Raw genomic sequence first — 4,167 nt, forward strand, 5'->3', positions numbered from 1 at the left:
GATGAGGCAAACCCTCCGAGACTTTGGCTACAATCTGAGCAAAGTCCCACTCCTATGTGATAATGAGAGTGCTATCCGCATGGCGGATAATCCTGTTGAACACAGCCGCACAAAGCACATAGACATCCGGCATCACTTTTTAAGAGACCACCAGCAAAAGGGAGATATCGAAGTGTTTTATGTTAGCACCGAGAACCAGCTGTGTAGTGAGCTCAATGTCTTAGATTCGCGGAACTTAGATTGATTTATAGCATACATGTGTTTTATGCCTTTGATCATGTTCCTTTATGCATATTGTTGTTTATTTATGGCGCTCAAGTTGTACAAGCACTTCCCGGACCTCACAAGTCCATTTGCAAATGGTGCACATATTTAGGGGGAGTTGTGCTACAACTTGACCCTTTGAGACTAACCATGTGTTTGAGCTTGCTTGATTTAGTCTCAAAGGTGGATTGAAAGGGAAAAATGGACTTGGACCATGAAAGACTTCCACTGCACTCCGATGAGAGAGTAACTTACTCCAAGTTCATCTCCATGTCTCTTATTGCCTTTTATTCTTATTTGGAAATTTTGGTGAGGCAATGGGGTTTTTTGGGCCAAGATTGATCCCGTTTTGGTGCTTGATGCCAAAGGGGGAGAAAATAAGGCCAAAGCAAGAAATGGATCAGCTACCACTTGAGAATTTTGAAAATAGTAGAGTTAGAGTTTTTGTTTTGTCAAAATACTCTTAATGTCTCTTCTTGTCAAAAGTTGGTCTCTTGTGGGGAGTGTCGTCGTCTCGAGACCGGGGGGTCCCTAAGCCGACGAGTGAGTGTGCCGCATGCCCCAGCCCAGATGGGTCGAGCGCGTGGGCGAGCGCGAAGGGGGGAAGCGAGGTGGCCGGAGACGGGCGTGAGAGGTGGAAATCCCGCGGCCTTCGTGTTTGTCCCGCGCCCAGGTCGGGTGCGCTTGCAGTAGGGGGTTACAAGCGTCCACGCGGGTGAGGGAAGCGAGCGGCCCCAAGAGAGCGCCTGACCCGTCCTCGTCCCCGCGCGGCCAACCTTCTCTAAGAAGGCCCTGGTCCTTCCTTTTATAGGCGTAAGGAGAGGATCCAGGTGTACAATGGGGGTGTAGCAGAGTGCTACGTGTCTAGCGGGGGAGAGCTAGCGTCCTAAGTACATGCTGATGTGGCAGCTGGAGAGATCTTGGCACCCAGCTGGTGTGGTGTCGTGGCTGTCGGAGGAGCAACGGAGCCTGGCGGAGGGACAGCTGTCGGAGTGGTTGGGTCCTTGCTGACGTCCCCCTGCTTCCGTAAGGGAGCTGAGAGCCGCCGTCGTCACAGGGCTAGCGGGGCGCCATCATTGCCTATCTGGCGGAGCTAGCCAGATGGGACACCGGTCTTGTTCTCTGTGGCCCGAGTCGGCTCGGGGTAGGGTGATGATGGCGCTTCCTGTTGACGTGGCGGGCCTGTGCCCTAGGTCGGGCGACGTGGAGGCTCCTCCGAAGCCAAGGTCCAGTCTGTCTTCCATGGCCGAGGCCGAGCCCGAGCTCCTGGGTCGGGCGAGGCGGAGGTCGTTCGGCTGAGGCCAGGGCGGAGTCCGAACCCTGGGGTCGGGCCAAGCGGAGTTCGTCGTCTTCTGGGGCTGAGCCTGAGTCCGAGCCCTGGGTCGGGCGAAGCGGAGTTCGCCGTCTTCGAGGGCCTAGCCCGAGTCTGAGCCCTGGGTCGGGCGGAGCGGAGTTCGCCGTCTTCCGGGGCTTGGCCCGAGTCCGAGCCCTGGGTCGGGCGGAGCGGAGTTCGCCGTCTTCCGGGGCTTAGCCCGAGTCCGAGCCCTGGGTCGGGTGGAGCGGAGTTCGCCGTCTTCGAGGGCCTAGCCCGAGTCCAAGCCCTGGGTCGGGCGGAGCGGAGTTCGCCGTCTTCCGGGGCTTGGCCCGAGTCCGAGCCCTGGGTCGGGCGGAGCGGAGTTCGCCGTCTTCCGGGGCTTAGCCCGAGTCCGAGCCCTGGGCCGGGCAGAGCGGAGTTCGCCGTCTTCCGGGGCTTAGCCCGAGTCCGAGCCCTGGGTCGGGCGGAGCGGAGTTTCCTATGGCGCCTTTGGCAAGGTCTGACTGCCTGTCAGTCTCACTCTGTCAAGTGGCACTGCAGTCGGAGTGGCGCAGGCGGCGCTGTCCTTCTGTCAGACCGGTCAGTGGAGCGGCAAAGTGACGGCGGTCACTTCGGCTCTGCCGGGGGGCGCGCGTCAGGATAAAGGTGTCAGGCTACCTTTGCGTTAAATGCTCCTGCGACTCGGTCGGTCGGCGCGACGATTTAGTCAGGGTTGCTTCTTAGCGAAGGCAAGGCCTCGGGCGAGCCGGAGATGTGTCCGCCGTTAAAGGGGGGCCTCGGGCGAGACGGAAACCCCTCGGGGTCGGCTGCCCTTGCCCGAGGCTAGGCTCGGGCGAGGCGTGATCGAGTCGCTCGTATGGACTGATCCGTGACTTAATCGCACCCATCAGGCCTCTGCAGCTTTATGCTGATGGGGGTTACCAGCTGAGAATTAGGCGTCTTGAGGGTACCCCTAATTATGGTCCCCGACAGTAGCCCCCGAGCCTCGAAGGGAGTGTTAGCACTCGCTTGGAGGCTTTCGTCGCACCTTTTTGCAAGGGGACCAGCCTTTCTCGGTTGCATTTTGTTCCGGTGGGTGCACGCGAGCGCACCCACCGGGTGTAGCCCCCGAGGCCTCGGAGGAGTGGTTTCACTCCTTCGAGGTCTTAATGCCTTGCGTAATGCTTCGGTTGGTCTGGTGGTTCCCTCATGCGAACTGGTCGTAGCCCGGGTGCACGGTCGGGGCCCAAGTTCTCGGGCTGGTATGTTGACGCTGTCAACGGTTCGGCCGGAGCCGGGTTTGCGAGAGCAGCCCCCGAGCCTCCGCACAGGGCGAGAGGGCGATCAGGGACAGACTCGGCTTTTTTACATACGCCCCTACGTCGCCTTTCCGCAAGGAGGAGGGGGGGAGAGCGCCATGTTACCCTCGATGGGCACCGAACATGGTGTCTCCGGTGAGCTGCAAGCGGGTAATCCGAGTGGACGTCCGTGCCCCGTTCGTTGGGGGTCGGCTAGGGGCCCAGAGGCACGCCCAAAAGTACCTGCGGGTGATCTGCCGGACCCGGTCCCCTGGCGACGGGGTCCGAGGGCTCGATGCCTCCCTCCGATGGGATTCCGTTACAAGATCGCTCCCACTGGTCTCGGAAATGTCCTAGGGTACCTCGGGAGCGCAGCCCGAGCCTTGGTTATGTATCGAACGTACCCCTGGTCATCCCTCGCTCGGCGTCTGAGGCGACTGTGAACCCTTCGGGGGCCAGCCTTCGAACCCCTGATCAGTAATAGGCGCGGAGCCCGAGTAGCCTGAGGCGGCCGTGGAACCCTTCGGGGGGCCGGCCTTCGAACCTCTGACCAGTAGTGGGTGTAGGGCCCACGCGATCTGAGGCGGCTGTTGAACCCTTCGGGGGGCCAGCCTTCGAACCCCTGATCAGTAAGGAGGCTCGGAGCCTGGTTCCTTCACGGGGAAGGATCCCTTTCGGGGTATCCCCCTTTCCCGGTCCCTGTCGCAAGAGATAGAGAAAGAGGAAAAAAGGAAAAAGGATACGAAACCGAACGACGCGGCGTACCTTTTTTTTTGGCGCGGTTGTTTCGGCGAAGGCGAAGCGTCGCCCGCTGCTCCTGCCAGGAGCGTCCCCCGTCCAGCCGCGGAGTTAATGCGACGGGGCGAGTAGTTGGTGGGGCAGCCGTTGCGCGCGCGCGAGCCGTTCGAGGAACGGATCACGGGCGTGTTGTCTTCACGCCGTGAGAGGGGGTTCTCTCGCTGCCCCCGGATGGGACGTGAGCTTGGCTAACGACGTGACCGCTGCTCCCGCGCGCCTGCCATCGTCATTACTGCCGGACCACTTTTGGCCGCGTTGACCGCCGCGTCAGGCTGGTGCTACTGGGTCGCGCGCTGGGTCGCCTCGAGTCGCGGCATTGGTTCCGCAATCGAGGAGGCGCGGTGGTGGCGCAAGTGGCGGTGCAGTTGCTTGCATGCAGCATCCGGCGCGCCGGTTGCGCGACGCGTGGGCCTGGGCCTCCATGCTGGTGTGTCGGGAGTCGGAGAAGTGCGTCCACTTGGCGCGGTTGCATGCCGCCTGCATGGCTGCCTGCCTCTTTCGCCCGTTGGTCTG

Source organism: Zea mays, chromosome 2 (genome assembly GCF_902167145.1).
Source record: "Zea mays cultivar B73 chromosome 2, Zm-B73-REFERENCE-NAM-5.0, whole genome shotgun sequence".
Lineage (NCBI taxonomy): Eukaryota > Viridiplantae > Streptophyta > Magnoliopsida > Poales > Poaceae > Zea > Zea mays.